Source organism: Pipistrellus hanaki (genome assembly GCF_964339955.1).
Source record: "Pipistrellus hanaki genome assembly, chromosome: 2".
Classification (NCBI taxonomy): Eukaryota; Metazoa; Chordata; class Mammalia; order Chiroptera; family Vespertilionidae; genus Pipistrellus; species Pipistrellus hanaki.
The window spans coordinates 115,104,164-115,120,653 of record NC_140504.1 but is presented as its reverse complement, the minus strand read 5'-3'; the positions used below and the strand labels follow the sequence as shown (position 1 = coordinate 115,120,653).

The 16,490-nt window shown below is 40.3% G+C and overlaps 1 protein-coding gene and 1 pseudogene across 2 annotated transcripts in view; one reads left to right on the top strand and one right to left on the bottom strand.

Moving 5' to 3' along the window:
* FARS2 (phenylalanyl-tRNA synthetase 2, mitochondrial) overlaps positions 1–16,490 on the bottom strand; it is a 481,250-nt gene that overhangs the window by 436,992 nt on the left and 27,768 nt on the right. The gene's annotated exons all lie outside the window — the stretch shown is intronic.
* Positions 9,674–10,522, top strand: LOC311617041 (GA-binding protein subunit beta-1-like; annotated as a pseudogene). The gene has a single exon. The product of its transcript is annotated as a GA-binding protein subunit beta-1-like (transcript).

Here is a 16,490-nt window from a genome sequence, read left to right as displayed (position 1 = left end):
GATGTGGTGGTAAGGTGTTAGGGAGGGGAAGTCCTCTACTGCGCTATGATTAGGTCTGGTGTTTCAGTGAGCCTGGGCCACTGGCCTGCAACTCTCACAAGTGTTGGCTTTCTTTCCCCCCCTTAGATGAGACCAGAAGTCTGAAGGGAGTTGAATTATGTATTTCTCATCCCAAATCAGTTAGATTCTGATGAACCACAAGTCTGGTAAGCTTGGGTAAATTAATTTAAGGGCCAGCTTTTATTAAAGAGAACAATGTTTTGGATACATTTTGAAATGGTTACTTTCCCCCTCCCACTGTCAGAAAAAGGAGAGGATTTTTCTGAGTCTCCGGTGGGACTCCTCTCCATGCCCTTTAATACTGGGCCCCGGGAGTTTTTAACTCTCAAGCTTGTGCATACCAAGTATTCAGCAAATTACCTGTTACAATTTAACTGTTCCTACCAGTATTGGTGGTATGTGTTGGGGTAGGGAAAGGGGGATTCTGTTCCTGGACTTTTGCTTCTGGTAAACTGTGATTCTTGGAATCACTTCTCCATTTCAAGGTATAGCAATTTACCTTGTGACCTCAGTTCTCAAGCATCTAGAAAGAACTGTTGATTATCAGTTTGTTGAGCTTATTTTCTTATTGTGAAGACAAGAGTGTAAACATCCAAGCTCTTTACATGATGTCCTGTTAATTTTTTTTTAATTAATGTATCATTTTGATGGTTTTACAATCTTATTCATAATATTCAAACCTTTAAAAATCTGTTTACTTAAACTGTTTTGTTTATACCATGCTATCTGAGAGTACTGTTTACACATAGGGAAAATACACTCAACACAGACAAGTGTTTGGAGAAGTAACTAATCCATCCTATAGTGCCACTTACCCTAGATAAATATTGAGCTGTACTTCTGATATTTAAAAATCTATCTAGCTATTTTGATTGCAACAGTCTTTTCTTATAAGTAATTTCTAAAATCAGACGTCAGCAAACATGAATATGGCTCCATTAGTCAGATAAGACTGCCAATTAAACATCTGGATAGCAACCAGCATCCCTCTCCATAATGAGGCCCTAACAAGAAGACAGTGAGCACCAACAATATATGCTGTTTTTCTTTTTCTCCACAACTCATTTGTTGATGCCATGCAAGGTGGCAGGAGGGAAACTACCGTATTTTTCGGACCATAAGACGCACTTTTTTTCCCCCAGAAGTGGGGGGGAAAAGTCCCTGCGTCTTATGGTCCAAATATAGCCTACACATATACTTTAAAAAAAAAGTTTTTTTACTTGCCCGGCTCTGTGTGGTCTCTGTGTGCTTGCCCGGCTCTAAAATGGTTCTAAATGCTGCTGTTTACTTTACAGGGTTGATTACATGTGTTTATGACTGTGATGTTGGGTTTTAATGCACATAAAATATTTTAGGACACTATTTGTTTCAGAATCTTTTTTTCTTCATTTCCCATCTCTAAAAACTGGTGCGTCTTATGGTCCGGTGCGTCTTATGGTCCGAAAAATACAGTACATCATTTAAATAAACCAGTCTCCTATGCGATCTTTTATCCTGGTCATTTACCTCTGAACTTGCACTTACAAACCAGCTTAGCACAAATGTGTTAGTGTTCTGATACCCTCTGTTCCCCTCTTCTCCAAAAATCAATCTACACTTTAGAAATAAAAAATTCTTTTCAAAATAATATACTGCCAACAGTAGATATTGATGCTTTGGGAAATACATGTTTTATTGCTGGTATATTATTCTTTCTTTGAAAGATAAGGAAAACATAATAAATACTTCCCTTCAACTACTTAATGTTACGGTTTAACTATTTTTCAGATTATGAGCTGGTGTGTTTTTTGTGTTTTTTTTTCAAATTGTATTTAATAATTTTTCTTTGCTCCTTTATCTCACCATCAAATGAATTTCCAATCTACCTCTATGATTTTGGGCTTCAAAACTTACATATTTACCTAAATAAATTAGAGTGAATTTCATTACATACTATTACCATATTCATATCAAGAGACCAAAATATCACTAGGTCTTGATTTCATTATGCAGGTGCAGCATGCAAGGAAACAGATGGGACAACTTCCACAAAACCTACAGTAATGGGGAATGTTCAGACAGGACATATGTATAAGAAGATTCTACTTGTCTTACCAGCATTATCTGAGGGGTCTTAATCATTAATAATGTTTGTCCAAGATTACATAATACCCAGATAGACTGTTTCTTATTCCAAAAATATTATTCCTGAAAGCCAAGTCATTTAAATAAACATAAAAACCTTATATTACAAAAGATTCCTAAAGTACATCTTTTTACAAAGCCAAGAATTCATTAGCAAAATCATCATCCAATTACCTCCATCATAAATTTAACTGCTTTTCATTTAAAATTTTATATATTGGATTTTCTTAAAATAGAGCACTTTTTATTTAACTTTTATTACATAGATAATATTTCTTTCTCAAAAAAGCAAAAACAAAAAAAAACCCTCCAGATTGCTATATAAAATTTGCCTCACAAAGTCTCCAAAGAAATTTCAGATAAAAGTAATATAAATTATCAATTCAATTATATGAAAAAGTAATGAAAGCTGTATTTCCCCAACTAGCCATCCTTCTTGACAAAAGGGAGCTGAAACTCTTTAGATGCCACCAGGACTTCCATGGAGCACAAGTGTGGGGAGAATCCCCGTTCCGTAGATTTCTTATGCAAATGAAATATATAAGACTACTGGCCCAGTGCAAAAAAATTCGTGCACAGGGGGAGGGAGGTTCCCTCAGCCCAGCCTGCCCCTTCTCCAATCAGGGACCACTGGCTTCTGTCTCTGCCTGGCTGCCTGATCTTGCCCCCAACTGCCCTCCCCTGCAGGCCTGATCTTGCCCCCAAATGCCTCTGCCTGCCTGATCACACTTAATTGCCCTCCTCTGCCAACCTATTTCATCCCCACCTGACCTTCCCTGCCGCCTGGTTGCCCCCATCTGTCCTCCACTGCTGGCCTGATCTCACCCCCTACAGCCCTCCCCTGCAGGCCTGATCTTTCCCCCAACAGTCCTCCCCTGATGGCCTGATCGCCCCTAATTGCCTCTGCCTCGGCTCCCACCACTATGGCTTTGTCTGGAAGGAAGCCAGATGTCCAGAAAATGGCCAGTTGACTGGTATAATTAGCATATTACCTTTTTATTAGTAAGGATAGATTATATAGGATAGGATTGCTTAAATGGGGAAGAGCCTTTTTTAGCAGGAGGAGATGCTCTTGGCAAACAAAAACACATAATTCCTATATCTGGACTGATAGCCAGCCATATGAACTACACTGCCAAACCGGTCATTAAAAAATTGAACCGTTTCTTACACCTAACAGCAAACAGCTGTTGCCCTTAAACCTCCCCACCAACCCACATTAGTTTCTGCCTTCAGAGTTCACCCAGATTAGGTTCTGATTGGTCCGTTTCTATGCCAGTCAGTGTCAAAGCTCTGCCTCCTAGGCAGCCATCGGCTCCTCACACTTCACTCATATTAGGTTCTTATTGGTCAGTTTCTATGCCAGTCTGTATCAAAAGCTCCGCCTCCTAGGTAGCCATTGGCTCCTGGCACTTTACCAGTTTTGGTTCTGATTGGTTGGTTTCTATGCCAGTCAGTGTCTCTGGGCCTATCTCTGGGTCTAATCAAAGAGGCGGGTTGATTAGCAGCCCCAGGAACACCCAGAGAGAAACAGAGAGGCAGCTGCTGGTGAAGCCCAGAAAGAGAGGCAACAGCTGATCAACAGCTGCCACTAGGCTGTAGAGCAGTCCCTGCCTCCCTCTCTGCAGGCCTCTCTCTGGGCCTAATCTGAAGCCCCTTTGGCAGTCAGTGCTGGGTCGCTGTCCAGCACTGACTTCCAGTGTTAGGTCAAGCATTTGGTCGTTACTAATCCTGGCTCTTTACATATAGAGAGATTATTAATCCTTAGAGAAAAAAACAGCCAATCAAACAGAAGAACAAGACACAAACTCTACCTCAGGGGAAATCAGACTACAGCCAGTTCACCAAATGAGATCAGTGCTTACAAAGTGATGCTGGGCGCCGCTGGTGTAGTGGTATCATGCAAGATTCCCAAAGTGATGCTGGACTTCCCGAACTATTTTTTGGAAGGTGATCCCTGCTGAAAAACAGAAACAATCCACCTTTCCCCCATGTGATTCCTGCTCTCCCTGCTCCCACTCACCCAGGCCAACTTGTCACTCTCCTCCACCTCGCTGCATCCTTTACAAGTTCTTTTAAATCCATCCCGTTAGTATCACAGCGATCCATATGTTGTAGGTGGCAGGAACTACACCAGGTTATTTGACTGGTGGGATCTAACCAGACCTGGGTCTTGCAAACTTGGTACTTGAGTTCTGACTAAGAAAAATATTCAGAGCCAAGACTCAAACTCACTGGAGAAGATTTATCAAGCAAGCAAAAAGAAAGCACACTTGAAGAAAGAGTACACAGAAGAGAAATTTGGAGCTGGTGGCTCAAAGAGCTGCCCTGGAGAATAGTCCAGGGCTCCTTTTAACATCTTAAAGAGGGCAGAAGGTGTAACTACTTTCTTCTTCAAACTAACCTACTGGGATCTTCCAATTGTCTTCTGTCCTTGTATGGATATTAGATGGGGATTTCCTCCAGCCCCCTTGGTCTCCTCTAAAGGCGGGGGGGAAGCATACCCTACCACATGGTTTAACCACATGCCAGGGGAGAAATTATCAAGAGAATCTGACATGTGACTGGAGGCATTCTAGGATGCAGAGGGTGGTCTTCCAAGTGAAGTTTTGATTTAAAATATCCATAATACTTGCTCTACCAGTTCTTTCCATGTCTGGACATTCTGCACTGGTGACCTTCTGTAATTGGCCTATAGTCCTTGCCATGCTCATGTCTACCTGCCTACCAAACATCTATCTTTTTTCATTACCAACTCCTTCCTTCCATCAGGCTACCTTTATCTATGAAGGCCCCTTAACTGGTTTCACTGCCTCCAATCTTAGCCTCCCAATCCATTTTCTCCCAAACCACCAGTAAGATCTTCCAAATTTACAAGTCTAATAAAGTCAATCTACTATTAAAAATCCTTCAGTGGCTCCCCAATACAAAAAAATGTTTCTATGTATAAAATCCATATGCCTCAGCATAATTATGTCTTCATAAACTTATTGGAGGTTCCCAAATTTTGTTACACATTGAAATCTGAGAAACTTTATAATTCCCAATATCCTTGCACACTCATATTAGTAACAGAAAGCAAACTATAGTCCTACTAACAATTAAGGAAGTAATTGAGTAACTAAAACTAGCTGATGACAGTCTTTCTTTTTAGTACAGTTAAAAATGTCAAATCCTGCTCACACTGCTCAGCAAACAGGCAACCTGGGATCTGGATGAAGTACTTTGTGGCATATTTCAGCCAAAGGATTTGTCTAGCATTATAGTTTTCAGACAAGAGAAGGATGAACTCCCAACACAGGATTTAGATGACCCTTTAATAAGGGTCATCTAAATCCTGATATATAAAAACCCTGGGTCATTATGACCCATAACAACTGAGGCTCAACCAACCAGAAGTCAGTCCCGCAGTCAGCGCTGGGTTGCCATGGCAGGCTCAGTGCCCCAGCACTGACTGCTAAGGGTGGCTTTGAATCGGGGCCAGAGAGACACCTGAAGAGAAAAGAAGGGACTGATCCGTTGCCTCTGTGGCAGCTTTTGATCAGCACTTGGTTCTCTTTCTCCCCCAGTCTGGCCAGAAACTGTGCCTCCATTTCTCTCCAGACCTTCACCAGGGCTGCTAATCTGCCCCACCTTTCTGATCAGGCCCCATTGATAGGCCCAGAGACGCTGACTGGCATAGAAACTGACCAATCAGAACCAAATATGGATGAAGTTGAGGAGTCAGTGGCTGCCTAGGAGGCAGAGCTTTTGATGCTGACTGGCATAGAAACCGACCACTCAGAACCAAATTGGCCAGCGGAGGAGGGCAGCTGGGGAAAGATCAGGCTGGCAGGGGAGGGCAGTTAGGGGCAATCAGACAGGTAGAGAGATTAGGGGCAATCAGGCAGGCAGGCAGGTGAGTGGTTAGAAATGAGTGATCCCAGATTGTGAGAGGGATGTCCAACTGCCAGTTTAGGCCCGATCCCTGTGGACATCCTCCAAGGTGTCCCCAACTGGTAAGGATCCAGGCTGGACCGAGGGACCCTCCCCACTCTGTGCACAAATTTCATGCACAGGGCCACTAGTCCATATAAATAATGCTGAGGATTGTTTTAGGGGTTGTTAGTTTGTATTTTTCTGATAAATCTGCTTTGCACTTACACACACACACACACACACACACACACACACACACACAACTTTACTACCCAGGATACCCAAATCTCGGTTAGAGGCCATGCCTATATTAGGGGAAGTACAAATCTGGCAACTTGTACTTCCCCTAATACGCCAATGAATACAAGGTCTGCCTATTGACCTAATGGTAGCCCTCGTTAAACACCAAGTTCTCTGGCAGCAGGGACATGTCCTCCTTGGTGACCACACATCCCCAACAGGAAGCACGAGGCAGAAACTCCTTAAAAAGGGCTGTGTCTTCATTTTTCAACACTGGTCTCCAACACTTATAGCACTTGCACATGTTAGGCACTCAAATTCTTATTTGAGTCCAGGTTGGACCATTTAAAACTGATAAATCAATAGTTGGCACTGTGTTATAAGAGATGGTTCTTTAAGAAATAACAGCCTAGAAGAAAAAGCCTCACACTTTATAGCACCTCTTGGGAATAACCCTACTTTTCAAAACCCTCTTCAAAGAGCAGATTCCAGCAGCTACAGAAATGAGCTAAATCTTTAAGTTTTGATATTCCCTTGGTTCTTCCTGCTGTCTTACTCAAATATTCTGTATCACTGTAAATGTATTTCTAGGCTGACAATATTGTCCTCAAATGTCAAGCAGTAAGTCCTCGAATAATAAAGACAATTCCCAGTCTATTTCTCCTGAAACACACACAAAAACTACACAAAAGTAAGATGTGAAACTTATTATAGATTAATAGTAAGCAAAGCCCAGAAGAAATTCTTACTGAAATTTTTATACTTTAATTTCTGGGGGGAAATGAGTGCTATGAATGAAACTGAAATCCTTTTGAATTAAAGGAGAATTCAGAAGGATTACAGCTCCATTCATAATATAAATTGCTTCCAAAAGATGGTCCCAAGTTATTTGCTTGTTTATAATTATCCACAAGTTTCAGACACTGCACACATCTAAAAAGCTCTTTAAAAGTCAAAGAGCTTTATGTACCTAAATTGGGGATTGGGGATAAATATATGTGTACTGAATAAACCCACAAATATTCAGAAGATATTATGATGTATGGAAAGTTATTTAAACTAACTTTTACCCCAAAACAAATCTACAGTAGGTAAATTCATGTGGAGAAGCAGAGTTTGCCACCACAAAATATTCCTCTTTAGGATACTGATTATTTAAATCTGGTTATTTTTAAGAAACAAAAATCAGGAAGAACCATTAATCTTCCTCTAGCTACTTAAAACAATTTAGAAGACCTGCTCCAGAAATTGAGCTATCATAAGATAACTAAATTTTAATGTGAACTAAGTGTGGCAGACAGAGTAGCAAAAGTCTACCTGCAAAATCTCTACTCTGTGCATATAGTTCATAATGAGAATTTTATTGGGATCATGATTATGGCAAATACACACTGAAATCATACCATAGCTAACATTCTTCCTTTGAAGTTAAAAAACAAACACGTTTTGTATTCAAACTTAGAGATAACACAAAGCTGTAATTGCCAGGAATTGAATCTTGATCCTACACTATCTCTGCACTCAGTACAAATGTCTAGGCTTTCATTGTGCTGGACTCTAGTCTGACTATTGCATCAAGATCACAATCTCTAAACATTTCTATGTATCTACAAGAGAGGGAAAATGTGGGCATATATTTAAAAAAAAAAAAAAAAAAAAAAAACCCTCCAAATATACATTTGTTGAGGGCATGGGGGATGGGAGCAACAAAACAAGTGCCCCAAATTCTCCCAACAAAGTGTAATGGAAGAACACTAGGTCAGTAACCTAGAGACCCAGATCTGAGTTCCCAATCAGCAGCCACTACCTGTGTAACCTTAGGAAAGTTTCTTCGTTTGTCAAAAAAGAATATCCCATTAGATGATCTAAGAGGTAATATATATGAGTCCAGGGTCTTTTCTGGCATTACCTCTTCTAAGTTTCTCAGGTGAAATTTCCTTTTTTTACCCATGTGAAGCCTGCTTCAGGTTTTACACTAGAGCACAAGAACTGTGGGATGGTATTATTTACCCACAGGGCTTTGATAGAACTCCTGAGACCAAGAGGATAAAGTATGATTTCTCCCCATTCATTCATTCAGAAGACACAAAACCACCATTTACATAACATACAAAACAATGTGCCAAACACTTTACCAGACAGGTACAAAAATTATTTTTAAATAAATAATTAATAAATAAATAAAAGGTACAGTCCATACTTTAAAGTACTTGATATATTTATAATCCAATGGACTATATAAAGAATTAATGAAAATTGCAATGGCACAGTTCTAAAATTGCTAATTAATCAGTACTGTTCGCCTTTTCAACACAAGCACTCCACTCATCAGGTAAGATTATTTTTGCTGCAGAGATTAGGCACGCTCCTGAGCAGATGCCCATGTTTTTTTCCAGTGCCCCCTCCCTGCCTGTCCTATCAACCTCCTTCACCATTCCTCTCCAAAACATTAGGTATTCCTGAGAAGTAGAAAGTCACTAAGAACTTGGTCACAATGGCTGAATGCTCTCATAAATTCACCTTTGCCACTTCTTAAAATTTCAAATTCCAGGGAAATAGAAAACATATATAACTTATTATATTCCATTTCTATCACACTGCTATATGAAACACTGAAACCGGATGACTACATACTATATTGGCACTAGATACCTAGTATATTCCTATTAGCAAGAATAATGCAGATTATCACTGCGGTTTAAAATCAATATATATATGAACAAGCCGATTTTGCAAACACACACACATACCCCTTCTAGACCCCTCTTACTGCAAGAGGCTGCATCCCTAACCCTAGCTGGCCTTCTGCAAAACAATGACTTACTTAATGAGAGCATTATAAATTGTTTTCACTCTGGTTAGCAATCTGGCAATATGTTTTAGAAGCCATAAAATTTTTCATACTCTTTGACCTAGTAATGCTACACCTGGGACTCTATCATAAGAAACTAATTCAATATATGGAAATAGCTACATGCACAAAGATATGCCTCCCAATATTATTTATAACTGAAAAGTTGGTAGCAATATACATATCAACAACAGAAGTAAATAATAGTATAGCATCACAACAGAATGTTATGCAACCATTAAAATGGTAAAGATGGGGGGTGCTGGGGGACAGACTCGCTGGAACAGGATGTGTCCCTCTGCACAAGTGGGGTACTTTTCGGTGGAGATTTAGGGTGCCAACCAGATGCCAGATGGGCATTTTCAGAAAATAGCACCCTGTGCAGCTGAAGCGCTGTGTGTGTGTCAGCTCTGCTGGAAGGGAGCACCTCGGGTCCGCACCCCTCCCGCTGTTCCCCCACCGCTCCCAAAGCTTTTCCAGATGTCACTGGTAGATTTGGCAAAGAAGCTTTTAGAAGGAGCACGAGCAGGTCAAGATGATGAAGTTCATATTTTGATGGCCAATGGAGCTCCTTTTACTGCAGACTGGCTGAACTTCTCCACTTCTCCTGGCAGCACAGTACGGGCATTGTTCCACCAAAGAAGTACTACCTGGAGCTGGTGTTAAGCAGGGATGCCAGAACCAAAGTGGACCGAACGCCCTTACATATGGCAGTTTCTGAGGGCCATGCCAGCATAGTAAAGATTTAGATTCAGCATGGTGCTGATGTCAATGCAAAGAACATGTTAAAGATGACAGCTCTACATTGGGCCACAGAACACAACCATCAAAATGTGGTGGAGCTTTAAATTAAATAAGGTGCTAATAATATACACACAGAGTCTATTTTATAAAACTGCATTTGATATTTCAGTAGACAATGTGAATGAAGATTTAGTAGAACTATTACAGATTGCTATGCAGAATCAAATCAACACAAACCCAGAGAGTCCCGACACTGTGATGATACATGCTGCAAAACCACAGTTTATCATTGGACTTGAAGGGGTGGTGAACCTAACAGATGAAACAGGTGTGTTAGTTGTTCAGTTTGGAAACTCCTCTACATCAGTGTTAGCTACATTAGCTGCCTTAGCTGATGCATCTGTTCAATTGTCCAATTCTTCAGAAACTCCAGTAGTGGCTACAGAGGAAGTAATTACTGCAGAATCAGTGGATGGTGCAATTCAGCAAGTAGTTAGTTCAGGGGTCAAAAGATCATCACAATAGTAACGGATGGAATCCAGCTTGGGAATTTGTACTCCACTCCAACAAGTGGAATAGGTCAGCAGTGGTCAGCAAACTTATTAGTCAACTGAGCCAAATATCAACAGTACAATGATTAAAATTTCTTTTTTGAGAGCCAAAGTTTTTAAACTTAAACTTCTAAAGCCACTTCTTCAAAATAGACTCTCCCAGGCTGTGGTCTTTTGTGGAAGAGCCACTCTCAAGGGGCCAAAGAGCCGCATGTGGCTCGCGAGCCACAGTTTGCTGACCACAGGGCCAGCCCATCATTGTGACCATGCCAGGTGGACAGCAAGTATTAACAGTACCAGCAACAGACATTGCTGAAGAAAGGGTTTTAAGTGAAGAACCACCAGCTAAGAAACAATGTATCAAAATAACTGAAAACGGGGTAGAATATGCTGAAATAGTAGTAAGGAGTTTTTTACCTGGTGTTTTTGCTGCAGTTATCCAAAATAAATTCAATTTGCTTTTTTTTTTCCCCCCGGTCTTTTATATTTATTATTCACAGTGTTGTTTTGGTACAGAAAACATATAGTACTTTGTTTAATTTCTGCTTCATTCATATAGCAAGCCCTCAATAAATAAATATTGAATGAACAAAATAAAATGGTAATGATGGAGATTATGTAGCAATAGGGAAAATAAAATATAAAACAACAGGTACAATTATGTAAAAGTCATTGGAGAAAAGTTTAAAACCTGATAATTTTTGTTTTATGATAATGAATGGGGGTGTTTTCCTATTTCTTATCTTTTTGTAATAAAGTTTTGATACTTCTATCACTAAAAAATAACCTTTTTAAAAAAAAAAATAAAATGCAAGCCTTTGATCATAAGGATCAAGAGGACAGCACAACCTGCCGCCTGACCCAGGGAGAATTGTGTGGGGGTGCTGGGACCCTGTGCTCAGAACAGCTTCATGAAGAGCCCCCTGGAGGTGCCTCATACTTGTCAATGTCAATGATTGCCAAAAAATCAGCAGTGCCCATCTGCTAACCCCAGTCAATTACCTCCTTTACGAGCATCCTGAGGCAGAGAATTCTCCGAGCTCACCACACATTCTGTCAGCTTAGTTATCTGTTTAAGAGATTTATATAGGGTCACATGGGTCTATAAGATAACTTATTTAAAATAAATGAGCTCAGATTTTCTCAATGTAGCAATGAGAAATGTCTGTGGCAAGAAATGCAATACACATAAAGATCTGAGGAAGAGAGCAGAAACCACCTTTCACTTCTGGTAAAGACAGGAGTGTGTCTGCTGTTGCTACACACGTGTGTCTAAGAAACAGGAAGGAAAGTGAGAGCAGGGCTGGCCTCTTTTGGGCTGACTCTGGGATGAAGGATACAAATCAGGAAGTGTTCAATCCTAACAAGCATTAATGATCAGACGAAACTGATTTAAACTTGGGGTTACTTAACCCTACATGCTGTATCTGCTCTGTGGCTAACATGGAAAATACTCAGAACTTTTCCACATAAATTAATGGTAATTGCTTCTTTGCTTTACACCATTTTGGATTTTGAAAGGTTTCATGGAACACCCTACTTTCAGATAACAGGATCACGGTGGAAACCTGTACAACAAACAAGGACAAAGTTTTTATTTTATTTTTTTTAATATATTTTATTGATTTTTTACAGAGAGGAAGGGAGAGAGATAGAGAGCTAGAAATGTCGATGAGAGAGAAACATCAACCAGCTGCCTCCTACACACCCCTATTGGGGATGTGCCCGCAACCAATGTACATGCCCTTGACCAGAATCGAACCTGGGACCCTTCAGTCCGCAGACCGACGCTCTACTAATGAGCCAAACGGGTTTCGGCAAGGACAAAGTTTTTAATATTTTATACCTAAACACTCATTTTAAAAACAAAATCAAAGCAAGAATCTAAATCATTCCTCTAAACCAAAAAATCCTCACATTGACTATGGTTTACTCAAAGATACAGTCAGATTTCCTGAAGTAATGATATGGCTAAGTGTTTCAATGCATAAGAGGGCAAGTACTAGAGGTGATGAGGGTATAAATAAGAATCCTTCAGAACTACAGAAATGGCAGCTCAAACATTATCAGTCTCCAGTCTATTAAATAAAACTACCATTAGAAATCAGAGAGTGACCTGGAGTTCTCATTGACACCTAAGAGTAAATAGTTGTCTTTCCTCTATATCTCTAAATTCAAGGCTCTACAGAGTAAATGAGCTCTGTCCTCTACAGCAACCAGTACTAAATTACATGAGTATTTAGGCATACTCCATAAAGATATGAAAATAATTTTATACCACAAATAAATAAAACAGAAGAAATTCCCTTGGCATTTGAGGAATATATTCCAGCAATCCTACTAAAAAGAACATGCTAAGAACAGACATTTCTGTATCTTTATACTGGCAAAATTTTCAAGAGCCAAAAAACAAGGTACTCAAGAGAATTTGGAGCAATGATCCTCTACCTTGAATGTACACTGAAATCTACCTGGAAAACTTGAAGAAAGATACTTTGCAGATCAGAGTTCATCTTAGCATAATTGTGGGCCCTTGATACGCTAGGACCAGGAGTCTTTGTCTACAACAAACATCCAACTATGATAGTGTGCTATATGAGCCATTCACCTCCACTGGGAAAAGAGCTAGGGCGTATGAACACCAGCAACCACTCTTAAAATGCAGCTTAAAAGAGGTCACTGACCCATACGGCCTGCTCAGATGAATGGGGTCAAGGAGGCCTCTCAATCTGCATTTTCAGTGGCACCTCTCTGGAAAAATGTAGGAAGCACCAGAGACAAGTTGCAACATGAACTGACACATGGGCCCAGCTGAACCAGCATTGCCCAGAGATAGCACTATTTTCAAAATGCCACAAAGCCACCTGATGCCCACTCTTCGAAAGAGAATACATAACCTTTTAGCAAAATACACACAGGGATTAAAGGAATAGGTCATTTTCTGTTCATGAGATCTGTTCATTAGATCCAGTCCTTAGGAACATTTCTGTTCATTAGGTCACAGCCCCACAACTACATCCCATAGATCTCATGAACAAAAATGTTCCTAAGGACTAGAACTACAGCTGTGATTTTTGTGTGCTTTTTTTTTTTTTTTTTTTTTTGGGGGGGGGGGGGGGGGCAGGGGTTTTAACAAGCTTAAACTCTGGTGATCTCCTCCATCAGTTTTATCCCATTTCATTTATGTTTCCCTTCCCCACATATACCAGCTAAAGTAGTTTGAGGCCTACAGTACCCACTATTTTATTTTATTTTAATTTTTTTTAATTAAATTATTATCTGTGTATTTAAGTCCTTCAATTGATCTTATCTCCACCAGATCTCCCTAACCTCCCCGCTGCAATTTGACAGTCTGCTTACTGCTTTACTGTCTCTATATCTATCTTTTGGTTCTTCAGTTTATAATGTTCTTTATCATCCATAAATAAGTGAGGTCATGTGGTGTTTCTCTTTCATTGACTGGCTTGTTTCACTCAGACTTGTATAGATGCATTAAGTACAACCAATGGACACAAAACTCTGGGGAGGGTGGGTATGTATGGGAGGGGGGGCAATGGTAAAATATGAACACAGATAATAATTTAATTTTAAAAAAGTAAAATAAATAAATAAATAATAAACAAAAATAAATTTAAAAAATTATTATCTGTGTACATATCTTACAATTCCCCCCCCCCCCATTCATACCCTCCCTCCCTAGAGTTTTGTGTCCATTGGTTGAACTTATATGCATGTATACAAGTCCTTCGGTTGATCTATTATCTCCCCCAGATCTCCCTACCCTCCCCACTGTAATTTGACAGTCTGCTTGTTGCTTTACTGTCTCTATATCTATCTTTTGGTTCATCAGTTTATAATGATCTTTATTATCCATAGTGAGTGAGGTCATGTGTGAGGTCATGTGGTGTTTCTCTTTCATTGACTGGCTTATTTCACTCAGCATGATCTTCTCCAATTCCATCCAGGTTGCTGCAAATGATGAGAATTCCTTCTTTTTTATGGCAGCATAGTATTCCATTGTGTAGATGTACCATAGTTTTTAGATCCAATCATCTGCTGACGGGCACCTAGGCTGCTTCCAAATCCTAGCTATTGTAGATTGTGCTGCTATGAACATAGGGGTGCATATATCCTTTCTGATTGGTGTTAGTACCCACTATTTTACAGGCCACTTATCTCAGGAAATTTTCCCTAATGTCCATTGAGGATATGTTTGCAAAATTATGTGTTCCTTCTAGGAAGCCCTCATATGCCCATTCTGTGGCTGCCTTCTAAGCATCTATGCCAATGGTAAGTTTCTCATGGGGCTGCATTTCCTGTTCCATCCCTTAGTCTTCTGAATACAGTGATATAGCCACAGCAACAAACAGCAAGTCATTTGGTGAAGATAACACTTCCCTTCAAATTCCCAAAATTCCCAATACTCATTAAATGACTAAAAAGCCATTGTGAATCCATAAAGTTAGATGTGCTTATTTTTCCATAGTTTGCCCAGTGTTAACAATGATATTATACTGATAAGTTAGGAGGTATTAAAAATCTATACTAATAAAAGGATAATATGCTAATTAGACTGAACATCTTCCGGACAAAGCCAAGGTGGCGGGGCTGAGGCAGAAGTGGTTAGAAGCAATCAGGCAGGCAGGGGAGAACAGTTAGGAGGATCAGGCCAGCAGGGGGGAGCAGTTAGGGGGATCAGGCCAGCAAGAGAAAGTAGTTAGGGGATCAGGCTGGCAGGGGAGAGCAGTTGGGGGGATCAGGCCAACAGGCAGGTGAGTGGTTAGGATCCCGCAGTCCCAAGGGGTCCCAAATTGGAGAGGGTGCAGGCCCAGCTAAGGGACCGCTCCCTCCTCCCCTCCAATGCATGAATCTTGTGCCCTGAGCCTCTAGTATTAAATAACTGTTCCTGATTTGTTTTGCCTTTATCAGTGGAGACTGCTAAGAAGTTTGGAATACCAAACACACTGACAACACATATTCAAGAAATTAATTTTATCTCCTGTCATTTAAAAGTAATTTTCTAGAGTTATTGGTTTCTTTTAATGTGAGAGATGATCTTTCTCAGGAAGAACATGTAAGGTTAGTGATGGCCAGGAGCAGTGACTAAATTAGATGGTTTAAATCCTTAACAAGAAGTGTCTTACCACTTCCCAATATAAGGCAATTATGCATTTAGTTACATCAAGGTCCTTCTAAAAGAGATGATCCCTGTAGACACATAGAAATTGGTATTATATATTGGTTTGAACAATGACTATGGGATTTCAAGGAATAAAAACATTCATCATCAAACTCATATAAACAAAAAGGAGAATAGTGGTTATCAGGGTCAGAGGGAGTGAAAAATGGAGAGTTATTGTTCAATGGGTACTGAGTTTGAGATAAGAAAAAAATCCTGAGAATGGAGAGTGATGATGGTAGTACAACAATGTAAATGTATTAATACCACTAAACTATACACTTAAAAATGGTTAAAATTGTAAATTTTATAAATATATTTTACCACAATTTTAAAAATCCATCATGAAACATAACTTTTAAACATTTTCTAGACAATGTTCTAGAAACAGATTTTAATGAATTCTGCAGCTGTCTCATTAAACCTGAAATACCAAGCAAAGCATTTAACTGACACACAAATCTATTCCAACTAGTGGCCCGGTGCACAAAATTCATGCACAGGGGGGGAGGGGTGTCCCTTAGCCCAGCCTGTACCCTCTCCAATCGGGAACCCCTTGGAGGATGTCTGACTGCCAGTTGGACATCCCTCTTGCAACCTGGGACCACTGGCTCCTAACCGCTCACCTGCCTGCCTGCCTGATCGCCCCTAACTGCCCTCCTCTGCCAACCTGATCTCACCCCTAACTGCTCTCCCCTGCCAGCCTGATCTCCTCTAACTGCCCCTGCCTGTCACCCCTAACTGCCCTCCCCTGCTGGCCTGATCTCACCATGAAGTGCCCTCCCCTGCCTGCCTGATCACCCTTACTGCCTCTGCCTCGGAG